The 26,269-nt window shown below is 39.0% G+C and overlaps 1 long non-coding RNA gene across 1 annotated transcript; it reads left to right on the top strand.

Moving 5' to 3' along the window:
* The first annotated feature begins 4,155 nt into the window (after positions 1 to 4,155).
* LOC146435539 (uncharacterized) lies at positions 4,156 to 13,812 on the top strand. Its single transcript, XR_014852995.1, has 3 exons — positions 4,156 to 4,242; positions 9,029 to 9,090; positions 10,943 to 13,812. It is a non-coding gene; the product is annotated as an uncharacterized LOC146435539 (long non-coding RNA).
* The last annotated feature ends 12,457 nt before the right edge of the window (positions 13,813 to 26,269 follow it).

The raw sequence follows: 26,269 nt of genomic DNA, 5'->3' as shown, positions 1-26,269 counted from the left end.
AATTGCTGTACATCCTCCACTGGCATGGTCTGCTCTCAGCTGGTAATTAGCAGGGCTGGCAGAAAGATGCAAAGAACAAGTTGCACAGGAGGGCGTGTGATTTCCTAGCTGGGCAGGAAGCTTGTTTTTGCTGATGATTAAGCGCCTGGTTTTCCAGTCTTGGACCGGAGATTTGTAGCTGATTCCTACGGCGTGTTTTTCTGACAGTGATACTTAGAGAAATCCACAGGCCAACATGCAGTGTCTTCTCCAATACACATTTCTCACATTTTTTTTACCTGCGGCTATTCCAGGTCTCTGTATCCATGTTTGGTGACCCAAAGTTGAGTCCCTGAAATTCTACCATCTTTCTCTGCCCAGGCAGGGAAAAGTCTGTGGAACTCATTGGCCTAATCAATCTCATCTATTTTTCCCCCTTCTGCATCATTTTCTTGTGAGTAGAGACTCCTTTTTAAGAGTTCATGGAAAGCTGGTGGATGCTGGATTAAGAGTATGGGAAAAATGCAGAAATTCTTTTTAAAAAAGGAAAAAAAATACTCAATAGGAGACAAAATATTAACGTGGGCCAATTGGTAGTGGATTATGGTTTACAGACAAAGGATAAACGATAGGCAAATCCCACTGAATACAGAGAGAATCCATTTCTTTTGATTTAGTGTTGTAGCTGATGGAACTGCAAGACATTCAAATGAACCTTCTGTGACTTTTTGCTGCTCTGTAGTTTACCATTGCTTCAAGTGCCCACCGTGGCTGAGAGGGTAGCTATAAACATTAAAAAGAAGGTGAGTTAAAGAGCTGCTAAATCCCAGGAAATAATGTACATCCTTAATTTAGAGCTCGCTGTGCTCTAGTATGTAAGAAAATGCTTTATTTCCTCTAGAAACCACCTTTCATTTCCAAGAATCCTCTTGTATTTCACTAGCTTTGGAGGCTCTAGGCCAGGTTTCCAGCTTGCTTGCATTCATTTGAGCTCTCAAATGAGCCTGCTATGCCAATTCACACTTGTGAGAATGTGTCCTGTATAAAAATTACCAGCTGCCCATTGTCTTACAACTGCCTTGTGTCTGATACATGATGAAGGGAAGAATGGCAGTGGAGCAAACGGTGCTAGCCAGTCATATCTGAATACCTGGAATAGCTGTAATTCTGTGGGTAAAATTCAATGAGCTGAACTTGGTTGACTTCTGGATGCTTTGTCAGGTAGCTGAAAGCCTCATGCATGTAAGGATGAATGTCTGTCAGACCTGCTTCCTTCTTGAGGCAAACCAGAAATGCTTCTATAGTTCCAATGTCACAAATGAAACACGTGCTCCTCAAGGTTAAGTTGTTCATGTCACAGGAAGCTGGGAAGTGTCTTGTAAGTGGATGTTCTTGTAGAATTGATTTCAGGGAACTTCCTAAAACCTCTTTCCTTCTGAAAAAATGTGAGTCACTTAGCAGACAGAGGTCTAAACTTTTCAAAGGAATGAAGAGAGGACTTCAGTGAGTTTCTTGCTGAATGTGTCATCTGCTGCTGCGTGATTCAAGCAGGAGGTTTCTGAATGACTTGTAGTCACCCCATAATACAGCACTTCCCTTGCAGGGGAAGGGTTACAGCCCTGCTCTGAATAAGGTAACCAAGCATTAGTTCTCAACACAGCTTGATCTCTACTTACTTTTCAAGTTATAAAATGGAGTGTCCCAAAAAAAGCATTGGTAGTTTAACTTAGACTTCTTTTCCATAGTCCTCACCCCAACCTGCTGTAGTGCCCATCACTAGTAATTCTGTCTAATTAATGGCCTGTGATCTATGAACCTGAGTCATAATAACTATTCAGCTTCATCCTACTGATAGGCTAGAGCAACAAGCAGAAAACTTTTCTTGTACTGAAATGGATTTTTTTTTAGGCAGAACTTCAGTTCTGGAATTTGAGTAGGACAGAATTCTTTCCCCAAAAATGTATCGATGCATTTTAGTATCAATGACTTTCATTTCTCTTTGTGAATCTGCTCTGTGCCAACATCTCCCCCTTATTTGCTCAGCGTAGGGCTCAGGACATCTCCATCTGTTGTGTCATCAGAGAGAGAGGGCTGAAAGCCCCACATGCAGTTGGCAGCAGGACCTCACTCCTGCCTTTCTGAGAGCTAATGGGATCACAGTCTGGGATCACAAGGTTACAGTAAATCAATAGCCACAAATCTGCACTCGTAAATCTCTGTGCACAGAAGAGCTGCACAAGGGCCTCTGTGCAGGGTCTTACAGATAGATCTCATTCATAAAAGGCTTTGCCTTCTTACTGGGGTACAGATACCTTCTTTGACAGAATATCAGTGCTATGGTGAGCAGCCTTTATCAAGCTGTTTGTGCTGAGCCTTCTGGAGATGACATGTGCACCTGCTTGTCATTGCCACAACTTATCCTCCCACCAGCTCTCTTCAGTTTAGTCTTTATATTAGTTCTCATACAGTAAAAAGTGAGGGAGTGGGAGGGAACACCCCATCTATCATTGCAGTGGAAGGAATTTCTGGGAAAAGTGAGATAATGGGTTTTTTTGACTGGTCTCCTTGAAGAATTTGGATAGTCAAGTGTGAATTATTTCAAGGGACAAAGACCTAACCTGTAGATGTTTTCTGTGGAACTTCAGCTTTTGTAGCATGGGAAACAGTTTCACAGGGACACTTCACAGATTAATTAGGTTCAGACTTACAAGTAAATATCTTGTGTACAGATGTTAGGTGTGCCTTTCCATCTCATCTGGTTCTCTTAATTCTTGTAGAGTTATTTTGTATAATTCAGAGACTACTTTCAAATATTTGGGCAAGATTCAAGCCTGATATATTCTCTGCCACTGGAAAGCAAGCAATGTTCCTCCCATGCTCGGTGTATCTCGGGTCAGAATCTTCCCTCACGGTACTGCAATGGCAGCTTCATTTCAGTGGGAGGGTTCGGCTGGTCCAGCTCTCTGCCCTGCAGATGGGCAGCAATAGCAGGTGCACTTCCTCTCCCCTGTATCAGAGGGCCTCCTGTATCCCAGGCATCCTCTTTGTGGAGATCAGCTCATCTCTGAGGACAGGGATAACCACGCTGGTGTGACCAAGTACAGGTCAGGGCTGCTTGGGGCACTGCTGGAACAGCTTGCAGGAGCACACTGCAATAGATCATCCTTTCCTGTCTGCTCTATTTTTCTTGAGAAAATAAATCACTTGGTTATAGGTGAGAAGCCATGTGGCTTTGACACATATTCACTTCTCTTTTCTTCTTAAAGGAAAAAGGATTGTGCTTATGAAGAGACAGGACAATGCTGTGCCCTTGATTTGCTATTGAATGTGGAAGTGGTTTAAAATAGGATAAAAGATGCACTTTTCAAGTGTGCAAACTGCAATGCATAACTTGATGTGTTTTAAAACTGAAACATACATAGGGCATGGACTTCAGTACAGGTTACTGCTTGATTTTGAACCCATGACTTTACATCATGCTTACCAGAGAGCATGCATGAGAAGTAAATATTATTTTTCCCTACAACTTTCTGTTCAGGAGACAAAAATCCAGTAAGTCACAGAAAATGGAAATTTATTTTGGTTTCTTTGGAATTTTTTTGTGTGGGTATAACCTTTGGGCTTTCAGAAGTTTATCTCCCACTGCAATTTTATTGCTTAGTTCCTGGCCTGGAATTCCCCAAAGACTCAAGCTGAGACCATCTAGGAACCTTGGGTCTAATAGTTGGTGAGGACTAGATGACAAAATCTAGAGCATCTAGAAGACTTGGCACTCTGGTCAAAGCTGTACTGACAAGCTAACAAAGAAAAAAAAGAGAGGGAAAGTAAAAACAGGTGATTATCACTGGTGTTACTGAGATTTCTAATAAATGCAGTTTTTTATAATCTAAAATGCAATCTCATAAAGTTTTGGTTTTTTCCCCATCTCTATTGAAAGGACTTTTACAACATGGTGAAAGTATCTGTTTGCTGCTGATTATCTGGGTCTGAGCAGCCTCTCTCAGCCAGCCTTTTACTGCTTCAGATTTGTCTTGTGTTTCCAGCATATAAAACTGAGAACTGGATTTCTGTTCTGAATCGAGCACTGCACTCGCAGGTTCTGTGATACACTACAAACATCAGCTTTCTGTGATTAATTTTTTTGATTTTGTTTTGGTTTTTTTCCCAAACTCTTACAGGAGTTGTGCTTTCATGCTGCAATAACTCAAGTGACCCTCATCTGAACAGGGATTCAGGGATTCATTGCCTGAATACTGCCTACAGGTAGTTTTGTTTCTTGAGTTAGTGTTGCTTCTCTTTAATATTTTTGTTTTGTCAGTTTAAATCATGTCATTTACAAGTACAGAAATCCCTTGTTGTGCTCTTTTCTTTGGCATAAAATGCTGTTTGAAACAGAACTCTGTATTTTACCTCTTGAGATATTAACTTTTTCTCACATGTGCCTTTAGGAAAGGAAAGGCTGCTTGCAATGGCTCTAGAGCAGCAGGAGGTCTTGTCCTATGGAACTTATTACTCTTCCTTGATTCATCGTGAGCTCATGGCAAATAACTAAAACAGTGAGGGGGAATTAAGGAAGAGAATTCAAGATGCTTGGCACTGATGCTGAGTGACTTGATGCCCCAGCTAAACCAACAACCTCGATCTCAGTGTGAGTCCCCTGGAGGTGAGCTGGAGCATTCCCTGCGGTCAGGTGCAGAGCCATGCTGCAGAAGGAAGGATGGTTGGCTGGGAATAAATAGTGCTTTGTTTCGATGTGTAAAGATGAGTCCTGTGATTGAGCTTTTCCTTTTTTTTGGATGGACTCTGCAAAGCTGTGTGATCTCTGTTGCTTTAACTGGAAAACCTAACAGACTTGGATAACAGCTCTTGTTTCAGATTTGCTGTCCTATTGGGCTGTGTTTTATTGGTGAGATTTTACTATGCCTTTGCTTAGGCTATGGAGTTAAATTGCTTTGCCTCTGTTTTTATCAGCATGCCAGTGTGTCAATGAGTTGGAGTCTGCACTAACTTGCAGGATTCCTGTTTCTGACTCTGTTCACCTTTTCAGCTGTGTTTATATTAGGTGAATAAAAAAGCAGGAAGTGTGAAATTGTTAGAATTGAACTTCAAGAGCTACAGCAGGGATGAGGAGAGAAAAAGCTACTTTTAGTCAGATACTTGAGGCAATGCAAGTTTTGTGTTGGTGTCTGTATGTATGCAATACTTGAAACTGCTCTTTGTTTCTCTTAGATCCTTCAGGCTATTTATAACACGAGGAGTTATGTCTTGTATGTCTGTTTCTGTCTTTGCATTTAGGAATAAATTCAGTTTTACTGTTCCTTATTACTTCAGAGTGCTAATGGCACTAATGTATATTTTAAAGAACCAAGACATTACACTAGGTAGACAAATATTTTTTATTAAAGAGATATGAGTCAATAAGTAAATTAATACCTTTGCAAGAATTCATAATTAGAATTCGTTTGATAATGGACAGACCTGTGAAATCAGTCAGCTAAAGTGCTAGTGACAGACATCCATCCTGTCTTCAGCATTCTCTGTTGGCTGACTTGTGCTTGGAAATGTTGCAGTTTCACTTGGGACAGTATTTTTTAGTCAAGGATATCAAACAGTGAAATACATTGGTGCATTTTTTGGGGTTTTTTTGTTTTTTTTTTTAATTTCTCTGTGTTTTAATTTGTCTTGGGAGATAGCTGTTTTATGATTTTCCTGGTACTGGGAGTCTCTTAATACAGCCAAAAGCTGGTCCGCCCTTTGAGTTATCCTGTAGCTGTCATAAATGTGTCCATCTTGTTTTAATTCAGCAGACTGCTGTGGGGTTTTTTATGCTTTTCATTGTTTTCCTCTGAACTCATAATCACAGCTATATTTCTAGTTATATCCCTAAAAATTAATTCCCTAATAACCATGTAGCTTCACTGCTCGAGCCTGGAAATTTAGAGTTCAGGCACAAACTGGGACATGTGGCATAAACTCAGGAATGAAGTTTAGTCTGTATTATGAAACTAATTGCATGGCATTTTTTAATATTTAGTTTGCCTTTAAGATCAAAGGAAAGTAAAGTATTCATTAAGGGACAAAATCAGTTCTGAAAAATTTCAAAATGCTTTCTTGGAAATGGTCATGTTTTACTGTATGAAAACAGTAGTTTTCTGATAGTTCTCTGAGTTGCCTTCCAGTCAGAGAATTTCTGCCTGTATCTGATCCATGTATATCTCTATATATAGATAGATAGATATATAGACATCATGAACGTATCTCTCTCTCGGTAGGAATACATACATATATAAACAAAGGAATGCATAACATATATAAACAAATATACTGTTTTAATACATTACCAAGTAAAACTTTCCTTAGTACAGAAAATGTGTAGACGAGCTTTTTGGATTATGTTGTTCCAGATGTCTTAGCTCATGACTTTGCAAATTGCATTTTGCTGGTAATTTCTGCTCCTCTTTCTAATCCCTCTAATCTGGAGTTTTCATTACCATCCTGTTTACTATCTTCTTGATCGTTATTATAAGTATTAAATAGGACTAGCAATGATGCCTCCAAACCTTAGTCATTTGCCATTTCATATTATCTTTTGTTTGCACTACTTAAACTATCTTGTATTTTGTAGGGTAGATCTCACCTTCAATAGGAGACAAATTAATTGAGAGGAAATTCATGCAGCACAGTTTTGAATCTCTAAAATCCACATCTTTTAAATCTGCTAATGGCCTCCATCTACTTATCTTGTTTTGTCAATAAAAATAGTAATGCAATCAGCTCAGCTCAAACAACCTGCCTGTTGCAAGCTCATTCTCTTTTCACCTAGAATTTGAGAGTTGAGGATGCTGCTGGTTCAAAGATGTCTGCATCTGTTTGCTCAAATTAAAAAAGCAAAGCCATGTCTCTATTCTGTAATAAAAGAATTCTGGTGTCAGAAATAATGTAGTATGTGTTCTAAAGCTATGCTACAATTATTAGCTGTGTCAGATTATAAAATAGTGTGTTGGCAGGTCTCTAGACTTGTCAGGGAAGTTACATGGAGAGGATACAAATCTCCTCAAGGACCACAGGAATTTGGAAGTCTTCACTTTTGGTGAAACAAGAGAAACTTGGCCCCAGAGTATTCTTTCTGAAGCAGGAAGTTAATTCCAGCAATAGTTGCAGGTGGAGAAGACAATGTGAGACGCTTGAAAACTTTTATGAAAACAACATAGTGAAAGATTTATTGCTGTTTGTGAGGATTGACAGCCCCTTCTCCCGGCTGTGCTTGCCAAAACTGTTCTGTGCTAGTGGCTGTTACTGATTTGTGAAGATCTGACTTACAGAAGGCTAGTTCTTGTGTGGCTACACGCTGATGATCCAAGCTGCTGTTTGTTCTCTGTCCATGCAGTGAATGTCTTGCATCCTTTGGCTCCTTCAGTAGGAGCTGAATTTCAGAACTAGTCTGTGTGCACATACTGACTGGCAATTCAGTTTTTCCTGCCTGCTTGTTGAAGACATCACTGTGATAGAGCTGTCTCTTTCTCACAAAAATGCTGCGGAGAAGTATGGTTGTTTTTTTTTTTTTTTTTTCCCCCACTGTAGTGGGCAGGTTTTTGAATTCTGGATAAACTGAAAAAGCATCTCAGTTCTGCCTGGCTTTCACTGAAAAGCATTAGCATTGCTGTAAGGCCCCATTTCTCAGGGCAAGGATTTCATCAGCCTCACCCACCATAAGGCAGAGGATGGTGATGGTTGATCTGTGTTTTCTAACCAGATTAGACTGAGTTAATGGAGGTTTTGTCTTATTTTCCAAAACTGAATGTCCCCAGTTAAGTTGGACCAGTCAGAGACCTAGAAGCAATCAGTCAGGACAAGCAAAATTACTATTTTTAAAAATTTAACACCTTTGTTAGGGTCCCTCTATTCTAGTTACTTCTCAGGCCCGTTCATCTGCTCCCAATCCCAGCATCTGTTACTCAGCTGGAGAGGAAATCTGGATATTCTGCAGTACTGTGCACATGTTCCACACTGAACAGCCACAGAGGTGGTAAGATATCTGTAATTAGTCCATAAAACTGATGAGTGCACAAAGCAGATGTAACCTTTTAAAGGAATTGAAGAAAGTAGCTGTAGAAGAAGTCTTCCAGAGCTTTCCAAATTGCAGTTAGAGGCATTTTCTTCTAGATTAACTAAAGCAAGTCTAGAGAAGAAGTAGGGAAAGGAAGGAAAGAGCTGATCTAATCTATTGCTTCTCTTTGCAAACTGCAACTTAAATCTCACCAGGAGCACAATTCATCTTCAATATTTTTTATTCTTTGTTTTTCACTGACTGTGTGTGTTTAGACATTTCATCTTGTTTAGATACCCTAGCTTCAGTTATTTTCTTTTGTAACTTGGGGGAAGAGGTGAGCTTTTGGAATAATCAATGTGTTGCTCCTCTGCAAAGTGAACACGAGGTACATTTTGTTTGTCTCTCTGTAGATTGGTCCAATTAGTGCTTATTGGTGCTACTTAGACAAAATCTGATTTCATTAAAGTTAGTAGGGACAATAATATGCAGTTAGTTACTGACCTTTTGGGATAGCAGCTATTTCAGAAGAGAATAGATTAATTTTTAAAGAGCTTCTGATACCCTACAGTACAAAAATTTGTTTCAGGCTACACATCTGTCTGGTTTCGCTCCTGGCTTTAACACAATTAAAATGCTGTGCTCAAATAAAGAGTTCTGGTTCTCTAGCTGGTGTTTTAGCATATCCCCAAATCCTTCTGGACAGGAAAACAATGGCAATGTGTGCTTGCATTATTTTGGAAGCACTGTGCAAGGCTTTTTTAACTTTCCCTTTCTCGAGGTTATTCACCAGGAAACTTTTTTCAGGTTTCTTTCACTTTTGTTTTATTTGCAGGCTTTTAAAGTTTAGATATTGGTGTTCTCAAAAATGCAAAAACTATGGGGGGAAAAAAAAAAGTCAGTGTGGTTCCTAATGTTAGCTAAGCGTATTTCTGACAGTCCTTGGGGGAAATGCTTTTAAAGAATTGTCTTTTTTTTTTTTTGTTTTGTTTTGTTTTGTAGGAGGGAAGAAAGCAGTGTAGGGAAGAATCAACCACAAACTGACAGACTTCAGCTCAAACAAGGTACTGCTTTGTGACTTACATGGGTTCAAGTCATAGGATAAGTCAATTTTCGAAGATAAAACACTTTGTTACAGTTTTTGACATGCTGTTGGATTTTCAGTGCTTGGAAATATTTGAATTTTTTCCTTGCCTTTTTGCTGTTGCAAGGGAATTCAGTGATTTTTATGTTTATTGTTAAATCTATGTGTTAGGAAGATGCCTGACTTGAAGGTAAGTGTTTCACTAATGAACACGAAAAGGCAGATTGCAAATATTTGGAAAAGCTCAGGGTGCAAACTGTTCCTGCAGATATCAAGGTTCTACCATGTGTGGGATAATAGATAAAATACTGTTTTGTCATGTTGCAGTTGTGACATCAAAATGCCCCAGAATTGCCTAAATGCAATGGAACTTGAGTCACCAACAGATTGTCTCACACAGAGAATTATATCAGTGTTACATTTAATTAACTTTATTTTTACTTGGAAACTGTGCCTATATAAATGCTTGTATGACCAGGATAATTCATTATAATGTGGTTTTCTGGGTCCTGCTTTAGCTTGCTAAATTGGAAGGTACCAGTAGAAGGGTGCAGATTGCCATGGAGGTGGCAGCATGAACACAATGCTGATGCTTGCTAAAGCCACGAGGTAGCCTTTGAAATGTGCTCTGTTCAGATTCCCTCTCCCTGCCTTCATCTGTATTCATCCTCAGGACTTTCCCTGGCTGGGCAGGTTTTAAGCATGACTTAGGTTTCGAGGTCCAAATAATAGTGACTTAATTCAACCTTTAAATTTGCCATCAAATCATCTGAACCCATAAATGGCTAAATAAGTCTGCACCTTTTGTAATTTTGGGGTTTTTCACCTGGTTTTGAGCAGTACAGGCTTGAAGTGGATCTTAGTCTACACTGAGGTAATCTGCATGTAGACAAAGCAAAGGCTGCAATTCAATGGCAGTGGGTATGGAGAGAGGCTTAATTTAATTCACTCTGTTGTGTTCAGGGCAAGTACGGTGCTGGGAGTTGAAAAAGAAAGTATGAAAATTATGGTTGATATGCCTTTTACAATCTTTTCCAAAATTGTGATGCAAATCTGTAGGTACAGTCTAGAGCAGCAATCAGTGGATGTATTTCCTTTTTCCATTATTCATCTCTTTGACAAGGTTCTGTGTTTTTAATGCCAAAGACCCCCTAAGTCTTCACTACAAAATAGGATGTTAAGATGAACTTTTATATCTGAAAATATTATGGAAAGCTATTTCTCTGAGTTATTTTTCCTTTACATTAATGAAAAATGGCCTTTATAAAACATTGCTCTGTCCCTCTTTTAATTTTACCCCTATTTTCTTTTGACTTGATATCTTTATCCTTTCTGACAGGTATAATTTATGTGTTCTCTGATGTTAATGAGAATGAGCACATACAGCAAGCAGGGTAATTCAGGTTGTATGTACAGTTAGAAAACAGATTTTTAAGCAAATTGACTGCATTTTTGGCATGGAAAGCATAGGGACATATGGCCATGTGACTGAGTGTAAAAGCTAATTTAGTTTGTAACTCTTCTGACCATGTCTTTGAATTAAGGTGAGAAATCAGTCACAGATTGGTATAAATGAAGGCTGTAAATGACTACAGTGATTATTTTGTGAGCATTGACCTCGCCTGCATGCTGGTTTTCAGTCTAACACCTTTGCTTGAATTAGACCAGGTATTGTGTTTAAACCTATTCAGTTGTGATTTCGAAGTGTGTAGAGATGGAGAATTCTGGGTAAGCTATTAATGCATCTTACCATAACAAATGTATCTTTTATTTCTCCTCTGAAGAAGCCTACCTCTGCCTACTTATTGCAGCCTTGTTCTCTCTTTAATTAGGACATTGAAGAGCCATCAAATTCTGCTCTCCCTGCAGATCCCTGTTACACCATGATGAAATCCTGCCCTAGCTACACCTCTAGAATAAACAACTTTTTGAATTTTTAATTCAAAATCTGAAATAATTATGTTGTTGTTGCTGTATGAAAATTTTCAGTTTTTCCATGTTCTCATTAAAAGCTGGGCATCAGAACTGTATGCAGTATTCCAACAAGACTTGTTCTGTAGACGAGTACAAAATGGAAATACTTCTTTACATCTCAGTGTTTCTCTGCTTTACAGCGAGTAGCTCTTTTGAGCTGTCACAGTCTGTGCTCAGTTTTCCATTTCTGAATGTCTGATACATGTAAATTGGCGATGAAAATTCTGCCCTTAGCTGCTCCTTCACTGCTAAAGAAAGACAGGCACAAATCATTGCTGGTATCAGGAAACTTCAAGACACTGGAAACCTGTATCAACATCTGAGGCATTTAAAGATCTGCTCTATCTGTGGTTTTGGTCACAGGTCTACAATGGTGTTTCAATAATACTGTCTCACTGAAGCCTTTGAAAGCAGGCAAAGAGGGAAGCAAAGGGAGGAAGATGTGAAAAAAGTTGGTAGGAGGGATGTGAGTTCCATACAGTGATTAAAGTTTGGCAAAACATGATGGGGATTGTGATGCCATCTTCTCTCTGTCTCCATTTGATTACATCCTCTTGGGATCAGTGACGGCTTGATATTCCAGTGGACTTGGGGACAGCACTAGATGGTAGATCAGAAACTTCGATGGTAAATCTTGCTCCTTTCAGTCCTGTTCTTTCCCTCTTTAGTGTCAGATGAAGGATTGCAAAGGCAGGAAAAAGTCCATTTTGTCCATATTTTGTTCTCATGTTAGACTTCATCCCTGCCCTCCTTGCATTTCTGTATTGAGTCGTATCCCTGTCCCCTGTCACTTGTGGGTCAGAGGCTGATTGACTGCAGTGCTGGACTGAGCTCAGCTGCTGGGGACAGGGACACATCAAACTCTCCACTTTGCGGCTTCTTGCCTTTAAAAAAATGCTGTGCAACAGACAAAAGTGGTGGTTTAGCATGTTGATTTACATGGAGCTGGGGCTCAGTATGGCAGGCCATGTGATTACTCTGATAGCTCTTTTTATGACAATCTTGAGCCCCAAAAATCCCTTTTGACAGTTAGTTTTCTACTCAGTGTGTCCCATAGTGTTTCATTTGCTACCTGAGCTGTGTTTCACTTTTTATTGTCCTAGTTTCTGCTCTGATTTTTCTCTCTGTGACACTTCATTGTTTACCACTCCACTTTTTGGTCACCTATAGTCTTCATGGTAACAATTTTATGGATAGTATTTAATTAGATTATTGACAACATTTTAAAACAGATGTTTATTAAGCAATCACTTTGGCATTCACACTTGAAACTGTCTCTTCACAATATTAATTTAGCAGTTAAAATTTTATTTTGAGAACTCTATAATTGGATAGATTTTAACTGATTTATTGCTAGTCACACACTCTTTGATATAATCCTGGTTTCTAGCTATATTCAGCTACTCTTACACGTTAGAGTAAAGTTTGTATTTGGTAGAGCAAAAGGAAAGTAGGCTTACATCAAGGGCTTCTGAGAGCTCTCCCTGATAAAGAGAGTGTAAGTGGCTAGAACTGTTGTTTCATTTAAATGGCAACCACAAGAAGCTAATAAATACAGATTACCTAAGTAAATCAAAGTCAGGATGCTTCTGTTGAAGTGCAAATCTGCTGTCATAAAAATTTCTATAAACATAACTAATTTCCATGAGCAGGCTTTCTATTGGCTAATGATTTATTCATCTAATGTTTCTCCAGGGATCTTAGCTAGCTGCAAGACAAGATACCTTGAATAAAAATAAATCATTTTTTAATTTCTGTAGGAAAGGTTGATATTGTTCTCCAAAGTTGTTATGAGAGTAAATGTTTTGTTTCAATTATACTTTTGTTTCAGAAAAAAGATGTAACACAATCTATTCAGGTCATTGGTCCATAGATTTTTATCTGTCACATACATACTTTTGCAATTGTTTCATCTCTCCGAGGTATGAGAGGGGGGACCTTTTAGGTGTCCTGTAAAACATCCTGCTAAAATTGTGTTTAAGATTACTAGACTGAAGGAGAACTGCTCTTTTGTTTCAATCCTGCAAATTGTATAAAATAGGAGGCAGGTAAATGTTTGGGTTTGCTGCTTGAAACTGGTTTTAGTTCTGCAAGTGCACATCATTCTTCTTGAGTAGCAGTGGGAAGGACAGAGAGGTATGCTGAAGTGAAATCACTGAAATGGAAATAGTTGTGATTGGGGGGGAAATTGTGGTTGCAGGCTTGAGCTCTCTCTGCTATTGTCAGCAATAAAAGAATTTCTTATTTCTCTTTGCATTTATTTTTTTACTCCATTATTCTACTGGTGTTGGCAGTGTACATTGTAATCCCTGTAGTAGACTTCTGAGTAAATGCTTAAGTAAAGCTTTTATAGACCATAAATGGAGATGAAAACAAGTTCAGCATATTTAGTTTCTCAGTAAAACAGTAAGAGAACTTGGAAAGGAATAGAAGGAATATTGGTAACATTAAGTTTTTGTGATTTTGAAAGGAGGGAAGGAATACTGAAGACTCTGGTGAAAGCACTAAATGCTCTGCCAGGTGTCATCCTGCTATTTTATCCAATAAGCAGCAAACAGCAGCTCGAAGGAAGAGGGTAGCTGGAATATTAGTCAGATCTGTTTGCGGGCAAAATAGCTTTCTGATATTTCCAGGTGGCTGGAAACAAAAGCAGAAGCATATCCACAGGCTCCCCTTTCCAGGATGAGAGAATGCACGTCCTTGTCCTCAAAGCCACAAGCTGCCTACCCAGAGAGCTGCTCTGGGAAGAGGCACATGGCTGTGACAAAAAATGGACCTGAGGAGCTGCCTTTGCTGTTAAAGCACAAGCAAGACATGGAGGATGATCAGAGTATCTGCAGTCGCTGAGCTGTGCAGTGTAACCTGCACTGCAGCTCTGGTGCCCTGTCAGTGAGCTCTGAAACTGCTTAGAGAAAATCCCACACTGCTGCAGATAATGTTATGGCTCTGCCTTGAATATGACAGAGCATCAATAGCCCTTGCTGAAACAGGACTTCAAATAAGGTGAGCCTCAGGCTAGATGTACTCATTGTTATGGTCCTCTTTCCAGTTTGGCATTTCAAAAAGTTATTGCAAATATTTTCTGAAGTGAGCCCCTGGGCTGGCTGGCATTTGCCAGTGCAGCACTCCTAGAGCACAGCCCAGCTCCTCAGTTATCACAGGAATGCTTTAGACTGCTGTGTCTTCAATAAGTGAGGAACCTCTCCTCTGCAACGTCGTGCCCAGAAAATATTTCATGATGAAGCAATTCCTTTCCATAGAATGTCTGGAATATCTTCTCAATGCAGTGCTCTTGCAGTGAAGTGAGTAATGAAGCTCACTTGAAATGACTCATTTACAGGGGCAGCTTTTTGTCCCAGGTGAGGGCAGAGAAGCCTTCTGAGAGTAGGTGTCAGGCATTTGAACACTTGCTTGTGAAACCCTCTGAAATCCAGGCATGGTGAGAAGCTTTTGTACACTCTGTCTTCATAGGAATAAAAGTTGGGGCGTTTTAGTGCTTTTTTTAAATGCTGTGGCCTCAAAATTATTGTCAGATTTTTAGACACTTTTGAAAGCCAAGTATGGGATATTTCATATGTAATTGCTTATTCTTTCAAAGGTAATATCCATGTCTGTGTGGAAAGGTTTATTGACTACTTGCTTTACGTTACATTACTTATGTAACAGAAATGGAATTTAAGTGATACACATGCAATTGCAGGAGAAGTGACATATATTTTTTAAAAAGTCAGATTATTTTTTTCTTAGCATTAGGTTCAGAGGCATCTGGATTTTCACAATAGGTAGATGAGAAGTTGGATAGCTTGCTGCTATGGAGCATAAATGTGTTATTTTTTGATTATTTCTCAAAAAAAGAAAGAAAAGGTGCCTTGCAGAAATAATTTAAAAGAAATGGAGTGTGATCAGTCTTCATGGCTCGAATACTATGGAAAAAATGCCAAGTGATATTTACAGAATCACATTCAACTTAGGATGTGAGGCTTTTGTGTGTATTTGCTGCTCAATGGGGACAGTAGGAAGTGTTTGACATTATTTAGACAATATGAAGTGAAGGAAAAAAGTTGTTTCTGCACTTTCTGTGAATTGAATAGCAGCACTGTTGTGATGGGGCATTGTATAAGTGACAAATATTATTTAAGTAGTGTTCTCGCTACTGTAAGAATAAAACAATGATGCTGCTTCTAATGACTTTTAGAGATAGAGTTGCTGCAATTTCTCAGTATCTTTCATGGCATCACTAAAGAATTTGTATGAAATATCTATTTTTCTGGGGTTTTGTGTTTCTTAGATCCTGTATGCTTATATTCATTGCATCTGGCTCAGTAACAGTGTTTGTCTTTCATGATCTGTATCACCTTCCTGGCCCATCAGTGCATTAGCAGACTAGAGGGCTGCTGATTTTGCTGTGCATAATGGAAGGCAAATGCTTTTTATTTTCATTTTTAGCCAAATGGCATTGGCTGAGTTGTGAGCTAAGCAATTCATATAAGAGGAGATGTGTGGGTTTGCACTGAGGGTGAGGCTTAATAGCAACCTCTAGAAATGAGCTTGAAAAAGATGCAAGTATTGTGGACATTTGAAAACTTTTTGAAATTGCATTGGCCCCAAATTGAGTCAGTTTTCTGTGGCAGAATAGTGTCCTGGTTGGCTGTAGTCACCATGCTTTTGCTAAAGCTTCATTCTCTTGCTAGGAAGAAGAAGAATAATCCAAATTTGGCAGTGAGTTTTCCCTGGGCACAGGAAGGAAGCCCTTACTGTAGTGGTTATCTTTATTATGCCATTTACCAACGTTCTTTTCACTTGTTATAAGAAGGAAGGAAGAGGAATAGGTGCTGATTTCAAAAAGGCTGGAAATACCAAAAAAAGAAAGGCTTGAATAAGCTGTGTTAAGTTGGTGGCAGAAGGAGGAAGCTTCGTTCTAGTTCTCGCTTCTTAAAAAAGTAAATAAGACTACTTAGCTTGCTTTTTTTTTATTAAAGCCATTAAACTGTAGATATAATAGAATTTAGTAAAATTACCCTCTGTAGAGCCAGACAGCCTAGATATAATGAAATATAAATCTATTATCTTTACACCAAATGGGACAATCAAATGCAGAACTAATCCTCTGTGTGCAATAGTAAATAACATGAGCAGTATATATTAGTTGCTGAGGAGGAAAAAATGTGTGGAAAAGGAAATTTTGGCAATAGATTTTGATCCTGTGGTATATTTTACATTTTTCAAAGGCATTGGCCATCTCAGTTTCTGGATCTATAATGTTTTAAAGAGACAAGCCACCCAGCTAATCGGTTTTCACTATTCACCATCAACTTTCAAACCTTAAGGTTGTTTCTATTTTTTTAAATCCCTTTCTATTGTTTAAAAAATATGTAGAACTTTAACTGACTGCAGTGCTTAAACAGTTTACAACTTCTCCTAAATTGATTTTACTGTTCTAATTAAGCCTACTTCTGAAATCTATTGTATTAGTAGAGACCACATAAAAATGAGAACCTCAAATGACACCTTTTTCCCATCTTGCATATCTTGTCATTGGTAAATGAAGGCTCAGCACAAGGTGGGGCTGGATGACTGAGAGTGCAGGTGATGTGACAATGAATGAGTCACCTCTCTGCTTTGCTTTGCCTGCCTTCCAGTGCAGTGGAGAGCAAACCCACAGCAATCTCCCTGCTGCCTTGAGGAGAATGGGTGTATTTCTGGTACTGTGGTCACACAGGAGATGCCATAACATGTGTATTCCTTGGTGAATCTCTTCACTGTCAAATTGTTCCCAGAACTGTCAAGTTGTAACAATGAAGGGATACTTTAAGAGAAATATTGTGTGTTTGATTCCAAATTGTTATCTCATTTGTGCCTTTTAAAACTAAAGGGTGAGCATTATGGAAACTGCTATTTTGCATGACACACTATAGATGTAGCCTGGATCCTTAGCAAGCATGAGAGCATCTGGAGCTAGTTACTTCTGAAAAGGTGGAAAACCATCTGTGCTAGGCAACCATAAATGAATCGAGCCCAAGACAAAAAGCTCCTCAGAGTCCCAACGGCAAATACTGAAGTTCAGCCTTGAAGCATCGAGGCTGCTTTCTCTTGCTGTGATCACTGCTTGCTATTCAGTGCTTCAGCTCTTGAGGCTCAGATCAGTCATGCCAAACACTCCAGCAAGCCTTGCTGTGTTCTGATTGTCAGCAAAAGTTTGCAGTAACAAGTTGCTCAAAGATTGCAGTAATGAGTTGCTTAACTGGGAATGGTATGTGAGCAGTACAGAAAGCAAAACAGGAGGGGAGAAATGTTTGCTTCTGCCTCGCTGAAAGTATTGATGAGGACTGTGATTATGTTGGTGCAAAAGCAGAAGGGGAAAAAGTTAGAGATACACCTGTTTGGAACTTATTAGATAGCAGGGAGCTAAATGCATTACTAAATCCCATTTTCAATAAACAGGTTTTGGGGCTAGTTTTACTACTGCAAAGTTGGCTTGTATATTGTAAACAGTCCTTCACTATAACCTAGAATTAATCATCTGTTCCTTGGAGCTATTGCTCCAAGTACAAAAATAAATACACTGAAACAGATAATGGAATGCTGGCATTATTCTTAAGTAATGTATTGTGCAGTTCTTCTATGGTACCTGTGGCAAGGTTCCAGCAACAAAATCTTTGGAGCCTCTGAGCTGCCTGTAATCTCTGAGGGAAGCAATTATGGTTATGTAATGCAGCAGACTTAGATTTAGAGACTGCAATAGCCATGAGGACAGGGTGAAGTATGTGGGAGTAGGAAGCATGTATCTGCTAAGTGTATAGATTATTACTCACGGCATGCACACGAGAAATCTTTAGATTATCAGGCTCGTGTTTTCTATTAAATGTTTTGATTGTTCACTGGGTGTGTGTCAGTAGCAAAGTGATTCACACCCCCTAATGCATGCTTCCCATCAGAAGTGCAGATTGATGGTGCTCTACAGGAGCCTGCACCTTTGTCTCCCTGCAGAAATACCATCACACTCCAAGTGTCCCTTCAAATAGCACAAACCTGAGGATTTGAGTAGTGGTTTTCCTTGCCTTCGTTTCAAGGCCAGCACAACACCTTGGTCGTGTGTCACCTTCTTGCAGTACTGCTGAATTGCACCACACATGTTTGGAAAAGAGTATCCCTCTCTCCTTCCTGGCTACCCCTCTCTCTCTCTCAAAAAAAAAAAAAAAAAAAGGTGACTCCAGCACTGGCAGATTTTTCAGCCCCTTATGTATGAACTAGACAGCTGAGCAGGAGTCAGGGGCTCTGGAGAGGCAGTCTGGTCTCTTCTGTGTTTGTGCAGAACAAAGTACTGACTGACCATGAATCCTAGTGGTGCTACCAGAACTTGAAGTGGAAACGACTGCATTTCTCTTTTATTTTAGGGTAGGTCTGTATTTAATAGCAGTAACACAAGTTTACTTAATAAACTGCTGCCTTGAGTTGGAGGAGTTTTGTCTGTGGTGGAGGAGCCAGCTGGATTGATGATATGTTGGGAGGTTTTTTTATTTTTGTGAGGTGGGCTGTTTTTGCCTCTGACTGGGCTGGCTCAGCTTTATTGGAAGAGCTGAAAACAATTCTGCCAAATGCAAACAGTAGAGACAACAAGAGCCACAATTTCTTCCTTTTCTGCCTCCTTGTCTCTGTTAAAGGAATAAAACTAGGCAGACTGACTCCTTAGACCCTATTTTATCTTCTATCTCAGGCTATTTTGCCTTTCTTAGCCTTGGAGAGCCCCTGCTTTTCAGAGATTTGGTAAAGTGAGGCCATGTGGGCACAGACAGTTCACTGAACACCCTTTGTCCTGCCTTTATGGCCATATTGGCTGGAGTCTTTGGAAGGACTCTGTCTTTGTTTCTCTGTCCGAGTTTTCCAATGGAAACCAGATGTTCTGGGCAGCAGGTAACCACCTTTTGACAGGTAATAAAGACCCCAAAGTTGGGAAGTACTCCTGGGTTTTTTGCTGTTTGTAATAGTGGCCTCTATATTTTTCTTCAGAAAACACTCTCTCCTGCATTTTGGGTTATTAATTTTGGAGACCAGATGAAATGAAAAACAACTTAGTAAGCATGGAATTAGAGATCAAAACTAATTAGTTGGGCAATTAGCCAGAATGGGGAGTTAAATAGATTATAGAAAAAGCTTTAGTAATTAATATCAAATCAACTTTGGTGCCGTATGGATCACAGTACTTTTTCCTTTTGCCTCTCCTTCTTGTCATTCTCTCCACTTCCTTTTCTCTTTCTGATGTTTGCAAATTATTGTGTTACTCTGAGAAGATTAAAAAATGGCTTAACCATATTGAATGAAAATGCAATGAATCCTCTTGACTTTAATAGCAGTGAAATCTAGATGCAGAAAAGTGCTCTAATTGGCAGGTAAAAATTGTTTGAGTCAAACGATCTTTATCTGGTGAAGAAAAGATCAGTAAAGTGGTCCCAATTAATTCTGTGGTTCATTTAATCAGATCAGCAAAGTAGTGCTCTAGTTGTACTGTAATTAGCATTTTATGTTTTACAGAAACATGCAAAAGTGTTCTTGAATACCTAATTTTAATTTTTTTTTTTTAATAATGTCCTACAGAGAAGAAACCACATAAGTGTAGTGCAGGACTTCAGAGAAAGGCAAAACTGAATTTGTTAAAACAATGGAACTTGTGGTTTTGGCTTTGGAGAAATTTGCTTAATTTATCTGTGTCCCTATTTTTTAACCTGTTAGTTATGTGCTGTGGTTTCAATTGAGCTCAGTGCTAGAAAATTTTATGTGTAAGTAGATTCCTTTGCTTAAAAATAAAACAAAACAACACTCCAAGAAAACTTTTTTCTAGATTAAAGGAGCAAAATTTTGATGAAATTGCCAAAACTTTGATTTTGAAGAATATGCACATTACTTGCCACTGTGAGATTTCCTATTGGAACTTGTCAGCCTCTGTGAGTTTTACTGTTTGATGGATAATCCTCTCACAGCTGCTCTTCCATGGAAGGCTAGAGATTAAGTTCTCTTTACCTTTTCCACCATCAGTTTTAACCTCCATAACAGACAGGAGGTTTTCAACTCTTGGAAGAAAATATGGAACCATATAAATGGAACAATAGTCAAGTTATCACAGAGCTGGTGGACTTGCAGCTGCTCCTGTTGCAAAATACATTTTTATCATTTCTGTAAAACAAATATATGGATGCAATTCTGTAGAACAGAAGGGAAGATAAAAATCCTGCATGTCTTTTCTATATGTACACAGATGTATAGATTCTCATAATATTAAAATATTAGGAACTGAAATGTATACCCCCAATAAATTTGTTTCTGTGCACCCTCTATGAACTCATGATGAAAATTAGCAGATTGGAATTTTATGAATGCTTACCTCAAGAAGTGAAAGATCAGAAATTATGTGAACGAAAGTACTTTCTGAAATGCAAAAATTTATCCTCTTTATTCCAAGTGAAAAGCCATACTTTCCCAAATCTTGTAATGCTCAGGCAGGCAGCAGCTTCTGTGAGGTGAGATGTAAGATAAGTAGCAAGGTTGTTAAATAATTAGAGAGGACAGGGAATATTTTTGAAGAAGTGAGAGCAGTGCATGGAAATAGATAGCCATGATATAAAGTTATGACATTTGGCAATACTGTGCAGCACAAATTGGGATTTGTAATGATTCCAGAGAGCCTTCCCAAACCTTTATAGAACTTTAATTAATCATGTGCCAGAGAAGAACAGCCGAGCTACAGGAAACCAGAGGGTGTTATGGCTCTGTTCACCTTATATATTGTTTTAAATTCTGCTGTGGTATTTGAGGGTTGGAATTCAGAAACCAGACTTATCCAGAAGTGTTATATATTTGTGAGCTTTCTATGTGAATATAGAATAAATTTTTAATCAAGATCAATATGTTGCTGATGGCAAGTGCAGATTGGAGTGCTTAGGCAAGCTTTTGGAACTTGCCATATTGGTAAAAAGAGTATATATAAACAGTGTTCAGGTAGCAGATGCAAAGGACTTATAAACCACCTTCTCTTATGTTATTTTTGAGCATGGTTTAGATAAATCTATCCCCATATGTAAAATAACATCTTAATTGATCTTGTGTTAATTTAATAGACTTTAAAACTGGATTTGTGGTTATAAATAGACCAGCACATCAATGGCATTAGAAGGACTTGTTGATCTGAAAGATCAGTCAGTCTGGAGACTGAACATTATCTGTACTTTAAGGATCTTGTTCTGCCCATCACTTCATTCATTGGAAATTCAGAATGTTATCAGCTTGAATAAATGTCAAAATTCCTGTTCCACCTTGGAATATTTTTCTTTCCTTTCTCACACAAATTTTCAGAGAATATGTTAGAACAACATGAAGGTTTTTCACACTTTGTCTGGTTTAGCTTATTCAGAAGATTTTGGCACTGCTATGTGTCCTGGCACTTGGCTCCTCTTCCACATCAGAGGTTGATCACATGAAAGCCTACATCATTCTCCATGCTTCCAGGGCTTGCCCTAAAAACACACAAATATGTGTTATGTAAAGTCTGTCTTCAGTCTCAAGCTAAGTAAGTGTTAATTAAAGGCAGGAAAGAACACCTTAAGTTAAAAGAAAGAAAGAAAAAAGCTTTTAAGGCTTCTGTGTTTTAATTTAATTAAAAAAGAAAATGAAACCCAAAAAAACAAAGAAAACATGGGCATTGCATGTCCAATGTAAAGGTAAGGAAAATAATTATATCATGTTTCTACTTCAATACCCTTCAGTCCATCAGAAATGCTTTTAGTGCAAGTGAATGTATGTAATTACTGCTCAGTTGCTCTGATTGCTCATTACACGACAGACTCTTACAAGGAGAAGAGATCATTTGCCTGTCAAGATTTAGTCCCAGTCATTAGTACTCACCTTTATCTTGACAGAGAATAAAATGTTTTACTGGAAGCTGCTAGTGATACATTACATGCACTACTGCATTTCCTAAACAGGGAACCAATTAGAACTGCTATTACCTTGTACCCTTTCCTGGTGCATGTGGACACTAATTTTGTTTTACTGAGCAGTATTTTTTTATTATTCACCCTTTCAGTGACACTTAGATATGCACAAGCACAACATAATGACAAGGTCACAAGTACTATGTCAGAGTAAGACTGAGACGTGAGATAAAGCACAAGTGTTCACTTCAGATGCCTTTTTGGTTACATAATTTCTTACTGGCTGCCCAGTGCCAGAACTGTAGTACAAAGAATTCAGCTCTATATAATGAAACTATATAGAAGGGTTAAATATATTTTTAATTCTTTGTTGATATGTGAATGTGTCTGGCTCTTACCAGGTGTTTAGTTTCTGGCTCTCATTCCTCTGTAGTGTACAGGTCCCAGAGAGGCAGGGGTATGAGTAACACTGTTCACAGTCCTGTGGCTTCCTTCAGATGGAAATCACTGCACTGTACTTGAGTGTTCCTCCACAGCTCATGGATAGCAGCTGGTGATATTGACAGTGCTCTCACACTTGGATCTGGAACTGCAGAAAGGATTTTTTATTGGTAGAAACTAATACAGCTGTGCTGGATCAAAATTTTGATTGAGTCTGAAGCCTTCAATTATTAAACAATTGTACTTTTACACATTGGGAAATTCAATTCTCAGGTACCCTTAAAAATTGAAAAGGTGTGAAGTCCACTGTGTTAATTTTAGATCAGCCCAGTGAACAGGACTGTGATTTCTTCCAGTCCTAATTCCTGGGAACTAAAGTTATTGCATCAGGAACATGTTCCTTCCTCATTGTAAGTGTCCTTCAATTCCTTTTTCTGTTGACATTAGTACCAGAGGTGCCAGCATTAGTGCTTTATTTAGTCAGGACTGTTTGGGTTATTTTACGTGTAGCCTGACCCACAGAGACAATCAGTCATGAAAGAACCAGCTTAGTGGAGAAAGGGCTTTAGTCTGACAGACAGGGTGTGTCTTTGTGCAGTTTTGGAAGGATTTTAATGCTTCCATGGTGTGTACTTTCTGACTAGTGTGAATTTGGCTTAGATGTCTACCTGTTTTCCTTTAATACTTCTCATAGTTTCATCTGAAGTAGAGTTAAGGCTTTTCTTTCAATTCTTTCAGCATTGGGAGGGAGCTGGGAGAAGGCAGCCTACACAGCATACAGCCCTGGGTGCCTTCTGCTGTGAAATATTTCAGGCATTCATTGGCATAATATCACCAAATTCAATTCAGTTTTGTTGATATTTTCTTCCTCTGAGTAGTCAGGAACAGAAATACATAATTTCCAGGTGTGGAAGAATGCTCACAGCAACTGAAAGTCTTTAAAAACTATGAGAGTAAGTGCTTGAGAGTGCCTGGGGAAGGAATGGGATGTCTGCAGCATGCTGTTTGTGCTCTGTTTCTGTTTAGAGAACCACAACCAGCCAGTCAGGAAGCAGAAGCAGTGACAGCTCAGGTGATCAGTCTGAAAAATGGATTGCAAATAGCACAAATAGTTGCAGTGGATTATTAGTTGCAGTGGATTGTTTCTGCAAATCTATGTCTGTGTTGGCTGTTAGTGGAATAACTCTCAGTATCTAATTTATTAGCCATATTTTTCACTCGTTAATAATTTGTGGACAAAAAAAATGAGCTACATTAGTTATGTAAATAGTGAATACTTGTGGCAGAGGCACTTTGTCAACCTGCCTCACCGTTTTCCAGCTGTCCAAGCACTGTCTGACCAGTGCCTGCATAACTCCCTGTGGCAGTAAGAGAACTGAAGCCTTCTCATTCTGTTGGCTGACAAGACACCTAATAATGTATAAAGAGTTTGTCTTTAGTCAATCTAACATTTTTATCGTTGCTTTGTTAATCTTTAAAATAATCTTCCTGGTTCAATTTCAGTTTCATTTTGAAATAATACTCAGTTTAGGTTGAGGTTAAAGAAGGGTCATTTAGCATTTAAAATTTGTACTAAATGTGTTTCTGGTCATGCATACTGAAACCATTCCAGCATGCCTGCTGCTGGAAAGGTGAGCATCTTTAAGTGCTAAAACTGAGACAGCTTGTTTGTCTTTTTTATCTAGTTGCAACCTGGCAGGCCCAGGGTGGGGTGGTGCCTGGAAACATTACCCTGGTGAAAACTCCAGGGAGCTGTCCTCTTTGGCATGTGTACTGTACCTTCATTCATTCATGTGCTTTGTGTCTCCCTCACTGCTGTCATTGACACTGCAGAGCATCCAGTTCTGATTTGCCACGGGAATTGTGTCACACTTTTGTTGCCTCCTGCCCTTGGGTGTGGCTGCTGAGAACAGACTGGAGGGAGGCAGGTGGGGAGAGTTATGATTGAGCTCTTTGCATGATGCCTTCTTGAACCTGACTCACAGGCTGCCAGGGACAAATCTCCAGGTAAAACAGAACAGAACTCTGAACATTTCACTCTGTGCATACTGAAGTCTTAGTGGTGAGTTTTCCCTGTGTTCAAACTAAGAAGCACTTTAACCAGAGCAAGAGCTACATCAGTGCACAAGTGCCAATCAGGATAGCAGTAGCTACTAAGATACCCTGAATGCTGGGTAAGAACCCCAAAAGTTGCTGGTTTTACTATAACTGGTGAGCATTAAGAAGGTGGATGATTTTTTGTGGATTCTCCTTTCCATTTCTCAACCACGTCTAAAGCTGCCAGCGCAGAACGGAGCAATTCTTTCCAGTTATTCACACTGGATAAGTGGACAAATCTTGTTATGCACACTTAACTTGTCATGGTTTGTGATTAAGCCAGAAAGCACTTTTTTCCTCTCTAAAACACTCGCTATCAAATGAGATTTAAAATGCAATCCATGTAAAGCAATTCATGTAGCCCAGGAGATGATCCTGGGAAATTTCATCTGATGCTGGAACCCTTTAGGGGGCTCACAATAACAGCGGTACCAGCAGCTTCATAGTGATAGCCATACCTACACAAAGCAAAGCAGAAACAATGGTCTGAACAGAAAAAACACTAGATGTAAGTAGCTATGCTGGAAAGCATTATTAATCCTGGAATGCTGCATATTTCTTGTGGTAGATGACTTTCTAAATTTTTTTTCTGGGGAATGTTTTCTCAGAGTCATGTTTATGGCAAAGTACCACTTGCAAACAGATAAAGCTGGTAGCATAATTTGCTTGTGTATTAGTTATGGTTTCCATTTAGAACTTAGAAGTTCTTTTTCTGTGCTCTAAAACACTAATGCTAATCGTTTAAAAATAGATTTTTCAACTGGAATACAAGTAGTATTAGGAAAAAGGATTTGTTTTGCCCTCTGAATTCTACAGCAGAGATTAGTGGTGCGCTGTAACAAGTTCTCCACGTAGTCTGTCTCTTAAAGAAATGGGCCTTGATTTTGTGTAGTGTGGTAGTATCTGCATACTGTTTGATACCAATCAAAAATAACTGGCCCACTGTAAGTGTATCCTCTGGGTTTTAGTTTTATTTCCAAATCTGAAGTGGAATAAACAAGGGTCACAGCTCCTTAGCAGTGTGAATTTCTGAGTCTGTTGAAAAGTTAGCACAGCATGAGGAAAGAAGCTCTGAGAGCTAAAAATTATGTCCTATTGAACTGTGAATTTTTCTTCATTTTGCTTATTGAATAACAGTCCTGAAATTCTAGTATTCTCGAGAAAGATTTAAAGAATTTTAGAAACTTACCCTTTATGGTAGAGCTGCAAAGTCTGAATTGCTCTGTATCCAACAGGACTTAATACAGGGATTCTTGGAGAGCATTCAGTGATGTATTAAAAGGTGGGATACCATCTGCTCAGCTGAGAAAGCATTGACAGTGTGTCAGCACATGAGCACAGAGATGTGACAAAAACCATAGGTGAAACAGCAATGTGTAACTCAGATTGGTAGAGTGAATAGTCTGAATTCAGAGGGGAGGGGGAATTTTGGAAAAAGAAAGGATCACAATTAGTTTCAACTGAGCCAGCAGAGAAAGACTTCATAATTATTACATGACGGAAGAAAATGAAGGGATGTGTTAATAGAGGGGAGGAATAAATTTGCCTTAGGGAATTCAGGAGAATTAAACTGCTAACAAATCTTGGCCCTTCTTTCAGAGAACGGTGGGAATATAATTTGGGCAGCACAGTTTTAGGCACTAGGACCTCCATAGGACCAAATCCCATATAGTGCCAGTTGCTCTCTTCCCATAGGCACATCAGCTGAGGCTTCATTTTTCAACA

This window comes from Lichenostomus cassidix, chromosome 6 (genome assembly GCF_008360975.1).
Source record: "Lichenostomus cassidix isolate B80296 chromosome 6, HeHo_3.0, whole genome shotgun sequence".
Lineage (NCBI taxonomy): Eukaryota > Metazoa > Chordata > Aves > Passeriformes > Meliphagidae > Lichenostomus > Lichenostomus cassidix.
This window is presented reverse-complemented; position numbering and strand designations above follow the sequence as displayed.